The sequence below is a fragment of the Etheostoma spectabile genome, unplaced genomic scaffold, assembly GCF_008692095.1.
Source record: "Etheostoma spectabile isolate EspeVRDwgs_2016 unplaced genomic scaffold, UIUC_Espe_1.0 scaffold498, whole genome shotgun sequence".
Lineage (NCBI taxonomy): Eukaryota > Metazoa > Chordata > Actinopteri > Perciformes > Percidae > Etheostoma > Etheostoma spectabile.
Genome location: NW_022605619.1, coordinates 137607 through 145005, shown reverse-complemented (window position 1 = coordinate 145005; position 7399 = coordinate 137607). Strand labels below are relative to the sequence as shown.

Genomic DNA, 7399 nt, shown 5'->3' with positions numbered 1-7399 from the left:
GCATACAGATGGAGAGAAGGAGGAGGAGAGAGGGGCTCAGTGCATCATGGGAAGTCCCCCAGCAGTCGAGGCCTATAGCAGCGTAACTAAGGGATGGTTCAGGAAGAACCAGCAAGAGAATATCGTCTCTGCTTCCTCTGTGCTTCCTCTGTGCTTCCTCTGTGCTTCCTCTCTGCTTCCTCTTGCCCTCAAATTGCCACCGGTGCCCCGGCTGAAACGAACATGCGTATTTCAACAAATCAGATGTTTACAAACCGACACTTGCTCAGGTTAGGGTGGACTCGGATCAGTGGACCGTGAGCTAGATGATTTTCCATCATTGCTGTTAATTTTAGCATTTTAAAATCAGAGTAGTAGGTCAATTGTGTTTTCATTTCAAGCTGTGAGCTAAGATTTAGTGAAGTATTAACTAGTGTGATTAGAGAAACGGAGACGTGAGCAGAAATTATCTTTCTTCAGTTTTATTTTTTGGGATAGCATGCTGCGGGACTGAGCTCGGTGGTTGGTCTGACGCCTTAGAGGTTCTCTCTCCAAGCGTTTCTACCCGTAGTACATGTCAGCCTGACTCCAAAGAAATGTCTCTACACGCTGCCGACGTTATGGTCCGCCTCGGCCCACGGGGGTCAGCCTCTCCTCTCCTCACGTAGCTCCCATGGCGCCTTTTTAATGCTAACAACCTCCCAGTCAGGGAGAGTGTTTCACTACGTGTCGGATATCGGGACGTTTTTCAGAGAGATGAGGCGTCCTGTCTCTAACCCTCTTGTTGTCTTCCCATCAAGATTGAAAATCAACACTTTGTTTTTTTTTTGCTTTTATCAAACTTTTTTCAACGTTTTTGTCCCTTTTTTCAACGTTTGGTCCCTTTTTTTGACGTTTTCACGATACGTAACACTAACTTCTTAACTTTTTAGTTTTACCGTTATTTTTGGAATTTATGGTCAATACCCTCTTTATAGGAAATATACCTAATGTTTGAGTTAGAAAAGCGAAATTAGGAATCTTGAGCAAAATTAAGGAATGGATGTTGATGATAATCACAGACTGGAATATGTCAACTTTTACTCCACTATTTAACCACCACTTCCATTTGTTTCCCAAATCTCTAAATGAATAAGACCCAAATTAATGAGAGATTTGTACTTGGCAAGAGCGTTGTTTGGTTCAATCATGTTTTTGGGGAATTAAAAGAACATTGATATAGGACACATGAGGACAACATGAGGCCAACTAGGACACATGGGGACAACATGAGGACAACAGAGACAACTGATGGTTAACATAGTGGAACATTTTACCTGCAGGTTGTGTATTTGCGGGTCCGCGTGGCCTGGAGCCGTCTGATTTTTCCTTTTCTTTCTCCTTTTTTCGGCCACGCCCCGATCCTTCAATCATCCCTGCAGTGCTGTTTGTTCACTGATCCCAGAAACCAAGGAAGCAACCTCTCACAGTGGAATGACTTCACGTTACACAGCTGTCTGCAAGTTATTCCCACGTCAAAACAGACGAAACTTAAAGTCCTATGCATGAAATGTCTTGTTGTTCAAGATATGAATATAAATATATATACATAAACTTTGTAAGAATGTAGGTCCATCAATGTTTACACTTCTTGCCCATTACATTCCTGTTGATACTTTATATACAAGAGGCCATTTTCTGCATGACTCTGGTGATCTGAATGAACTGACAGCCTCCACGGGATTGGCTGATAATCGCAATTAAAAATGAAACTCTTATAATGTACAACAAGAGCCCGACGATACAGGTTTTAAGGCCGGATACCGATACGAATATTGGTTATTTAAAAGTCTGATATGCCGTATACACAAAAATCCAGGAACGGGCCTGACCTCAGTTAAAACTGTTTTTCCGCAGGTTCCTGTTCTGCAGGAACATAAAACAGGGACAGCACGTCGGGACGGACGGTTCGTACAGGACATCGATACGGACTAGACAAATTTGGACAATTAAGACAACAATACAGTTACATAAGGACAAAGACATTTATACAAGACATCAGTTGGGCTAGACAGATACGACCAGATTCAGATCCGAGGATGGAGAACGCTCCTGGGGGTCAGATGAGAGAGGAACAAATACCGACGGATGGTTTTGGAAGACTTGTTTGCTAGAAACAGTTCGCTAAACTCTGCAGATTCTCATCGTAGATCCCAGCTGGAAGCTGCATGAAACTGGTCTGCAGATTCAGTCGGGTCTGCAGATAATCCACCAAGCACATCATCGAAGACTCTGGAATCCGACTCTCGGCTGCAGAGACGGAGATGAATCTTTCTGTCCATTCAACGTCTTTGGTGTCTTAACTAGCGGTAGCAGTTGGGCTACTTCACGCTACAGATGATGATTATCATAATACTCAATAGTTAGAAAACAAGCTAAACCCGTACTGTCTTCAGCTTGATTCTGCCGGTTCGTTGAATGTTTTCTTGCTTTGTCTCTGTATTTGTACATAGATGGTAGTGCATGCACTGGGGAAACTAATGTCTGTTTGCAAAGAACTTTGCATGTAGAATTTTGCAGAAGTTTACACGGAATCATAAAATCGAATGAAAACTGACAAACGAGTGTGTGAGGACTTATTGGAGCCGAGGTACGGGATCAGCAGAGGCCTCATCACGATGGCTGGGGATTAATAATAATAATATAATAATAATAATAATACATTTTATTTGTAATGCACTTTACATTTAAGACAAACCTCAAAGTGCTACAGGTGAGATCATAACACAAAGTGAAAACATCGTTTCAAATATATAGAAATATGTGCATCGACATTATTGTGCAAGGTTAAACTCATAAGTTCTGCTAAAAATAAACATTTGTAGTCCTTTTCAGGGCTGTAACGCCGTAACATTTGACCCACTTTCGGTTCATATCATGATCTTTGACCCACGATTCGATAATAACCTCAATTCTTTTTTTGGGGGTTCTCAGTGAGCGTAATACAACTTTTTTTGGCCCCATGACATCATTTTGTCAGTGATTACGTTCCACTTTGCTACACCGGTTATACAACAGATAACTTATTTATTGATATATCCAACATAAAAGATCCTTCTGTACCTTAAAATAATGTTTCCAGAATCGTTTCAGTGTTCCTTAACTGGTTCGATGAGACATAAGAATAATGGATTAATGGTAACAGCAATGACAATTCCCCCCCCCCCCAAACTGTAGGAGGACCGAAAGCAAAAGTGCTTTGGTGCCTACTGTAAAGGTGCTGGTTGACAAGTAGCTAATGCAATGCTAATGCTAAGTAAAACTCGTGGTACGTAAGTTACGACAACGTTCAACACGCTCAGTTATTTTTAGTCTGATTGTTTCAACTCTGTAAACATGAATTCATCAGTAATGTTAACTGTACGCGTATTTAATATTAATATATAATCTTACGTTACCCACAAGTTTTACATTAGCATTAGAATTAGAATTAGCATTGCATTAGCTACTTGTCAACCAGCATCTTTACAGTAGGCACCAAAGCACTTTTCCTCTTCGGTCCTCCTACCGTTTAAAGGCCAAACATCTAGTAACATGGGGTTACTCCCCCCCCCCCCCCCCCCACACACACACACCAACTCACACTCTCTCTCACACACACACACACTCTCTCTCTTTCTCTCCCACACACACACACACACACACACCCCACACCCACTCACACTCTCTCTCTCACCCACACACTCACCAACTCACTCTCTCCTCTTCTCTCTCCGCACACACACACACCACACACCACACACACACACACACACCACACACACACACACCCACAAACACACCACTAACAACCAACTCATACTCCTCTCTCCTCTCAACACACACACACATAACACACACCAACTCACACCTCTCTCTCCGACCACTCACGCCCGCGCCCTCCTCATATAGAGACAGGCCCTTCACAGAGTCTGCAGAGACTCTCTGGTTCCAGCTCCAGGCTCGTGCTCCTCCATCCAGACCTCCATTTAAAACCCTTTAACCCTTTCTTTTCCCGGTCCGACTACACACCCGTTCTGCATTGAGATGCGAAGCCTTCTACAATGGTTTCCGCGTTGTCTGTCCCTCATCGTCTCCAAAGCGCGGCCCGTGGTCGGATCCGGTCTCTCCTGTCCATGTCCAGTCCTGGTGCACAAGACGGACACACCGCGCGTCACGTTCCTGCGAGAGGACGCAGCCGGTGTGCGCGCCCTGTTCCTCACCCTGTGGTCCGAGGACGCGCGCCCGTGTGTCGTGCGAAGTGAGCGCGGACCCTCTGGTGCGGAGACCTACCCCGCGCTCTTGCGACGGGACCATGAAGTACCCGAGGTTTAACGTCAGCGCGCTCTTGGTCCGGTGCCCGCCTTTGCGCCCGCGCTTCGCCTCCGCGGTGCCAAGCTGCCCAGGCGCACCAGGAAGACGAGACAGCGGCGGGACGCGCAGAACGCGCACTGATTTCCCCGGGACGCTGTGGTGCGGCACCGGAGCAAGGCGCACGGATACGAACAGTTAGGTGAGAAAGGCAAACAGCATTTATGATTTTATGATTCTACGGAGCACATTGATGCCAACAAGGACCTAACTTTAGTTAAGTCAGAATCAGAATCAGACTTATTTGCCGGTGGGAGGACATACGAGTTTTTGCTTTGGATCATCATTGCTCACAATGTGCTTACTCATACAAACAACCACATATATACACACTAATATATAGTCACACTATATATATATACAATATGAACATAAACAGTATAGACAGGCTGAGGAAATAGTGCAGTGAAGAGTACATGGGGGGGGGGACAGATCTCCACTTTTGAGCAAAATTAGTGTATCAAATACTTCATTTTCGGCATTCTGGTGAATGTTGCAGCAACTTTTTTATGGTGCAAAATGACAAGCTACAATACTACACCTTTAAGAAATAAATCCGTAAAATAACAGAAAAAGTACCCGCATTCATTACCCAGACTTTCTGCCGTAATTAAAAACAGAATTTGTCAGTTAATAACTGTCAGTGGAAAAAAAACACAACACTTTCTGTCATATTGTAAATTAACAGAGCTATAGCTGTGCATCACGTACAAGGGACAATTTCTATTCAAATTTACAGTCATACAACTGTTCATTTACAGATATTTCTTAGTGTAAGACAGTTGTCCAACTTGTATTTCTTCACAAACTGCTTGTTGGTCGCTGACGGACTCAGATTTATACTAAGTGTCTGACAACATTATTCCTAAGGAGATAGACCTTTAAAACCTCTTTGAGATCTTTCTGTTTTAACCCAGAAACAGCTCGGAAGTTGCTAGTTCTAAACCCACCAGACTCCATGTAAAAATCACTACTTTTAGTAGGCCTACATTTCCACCTTAAACCAGCCAATTTTGTGGTTATTTCAACAAAACTGGAGTTGTGATGGTTGGAAAAGTGGAAAGAGACCACAACAGCTTGTCATGGTTTTCATTTTGTTTCTGTCACCCCCTGGTTTAGTCCTTTGTGTCCCCCTTGTCCTGGGTCATTATGTCCTTTTTTCTGTGTGTCAGGTCTCATTCTTGTCCTATGCTGTCTTCTCGTCCTTGGAGTTAATGTTTGTCTCCAGTTCCTGCGTTTGGAGTTTGATCTGCTTTTGTTTTGTGCCTTTTTGGGTTTATTGAACCATCAAACACGCTCAGTTTCCCCTCTGCATTTTGGTACGCCATTCACCCTCCTCCTACACTTCACTTCCTTTTATTTTATTTATGTAGCGCCAAATCACAACACAGTTATCTCCCAGTTCTTTCCATAAGAGCAGGTCTAGACCGGACTCTGGGATGTTATTTATCTCCCAAGTCTTTCCATAAAGACCAGGTCTAGACCAGGACTCTGGATGGTTATTTATCTCCCAGGTCTTTCCTAAAGACAGGTCTAGACCAGGACTCTGGGATGTTATTTATCTCCCAGGTCTTTCAAAAGAGCAGGTCGACCAGGACTCTGGGATGTTATTTATCTCCCAGGTCTTTTCCATAAAGACCAGGTCTAGACCAGGACTCTGGGATGTTATTTATCTCCCAGGTCTTTCCATAAAGAGCAGGTCTAGACCACTCTGGGAGGTTATCATCTCCCAGTCTTTCCATAAAGAGCGGTCTAGACCAGGACTCTGGGATGTTTTTTATCTCCCAGGTCTTTCCAATAAGGAGCAGGTCTAGACCAGGACTCTGGGATGTTTTTATCTCCCAGGTCTTTCTATAAAGAGCAGGTCTAGACCGGACTCTGGGATGTTATTTATCTCCCAGGTCTTTCCATAAAGAGCAGTCTAGACCGGACTCTGGGATGTTATTTATCTCCCAGGTCTTTCCATAAAGAGCAGGTCTAGACTGGACTCTGGGATGTTATTTATCCCACAAAGGCAAGGAAAACCTTCCTTTAAGAGGCATAAACCTCGCCAGACCATGGCTCAGGGTGGGGGGCAGAGACAGAGAGGAGAGACAGAGAGAGAGACATAGAGAATTGCAGCAGAGGTGTGGAGCAGGACATGAGCAGCAGGTACTCCAACCACAGATCCAGATCCAGAAACACCTGCAGGAAGAGATAGGAGAGAGGAGGTGTGAGAGAGCACAGACTCCGGAACGGGAAGAAGTTGAGTTATTAACACGCATTAATTGGATGAGGTTGCATACAGATGGAGAGAAGAGAGGAGAGAGGGGCTCAGTGCATCATGGGAAGTCCCCCAGCAGTCGAGCCTATAGCAGCGTAACAAGGATGGTTTCGGAAGACCCCAAGAGAATATCGTCTTGCTTCCGCTGTGCTTCCTCTGTGCTTCTCCTGTGCTTCCTCTCTGCTTCCTCTCTCTTCTCTGTGCTTCCTCTCTGCTTCCTCTCTGCTTCCCTCTGTGCTTCTCTGTGCTTCCTCTCTACTTCCTCTCTGCTTCCTCTGTGCTTCCTCTGTGCTTCCTCTCTACTTCCTTTCTGCTTCCTCTGTGCTTCCTCTGTGCTTCCTCTCTGCTTCCTCTCTGCTTCCTCTGTGCTTCCTCTGTGCTTCCTCTGTGCTTCCTCTCTGCTTCCTCTTTCTCCTCTGTTCCTCTCTGCTTCCTCTCTGCTTCCTCTCTGCTTCCTCTCTGCTTCCTCTGTGCTTCCTCTGCTTCCTCTCTGCTTCCTCTCTGCTTCCTCTGTGCTTCCTCTGTGCTTCCTCTCTGCTTCCTCTCTGCTTCCTCTCTGCTTCCTCTGTGCTTCCTCTGTGCTTCCTCTCTGCTTCCTCTGTGCTTCCTCTCTGCTTCCTCTCTGCTTCCTCTGTGCTTCCTCTGTGCTTCCTCTCTGCTTCCTCTGTGCTTCCTCTCTGCTTCCTCTCTGCTTCCTCTCTGCTTCCTCTCTGCTTCCTCTCTGCTTCCTCTCTGCTTCCTCTCTGCTTCCTCTCTGCTCGCTTCCTA

At 45.1% G+C, this 7399-nt stretch overlaps 1 protein-coding gene across 1 annotated transcript in view; it reads left to right on the top strand.

Annotated features, from left to right (window-relative positions):
* Positions 1–7399, top strand: part of LOC116686801 (uncharacterized) — a 24793-nt gene that overhangs the window by 2872 nt on the left and 14522 nt on the right. The window lies entirely within an intron of this gene.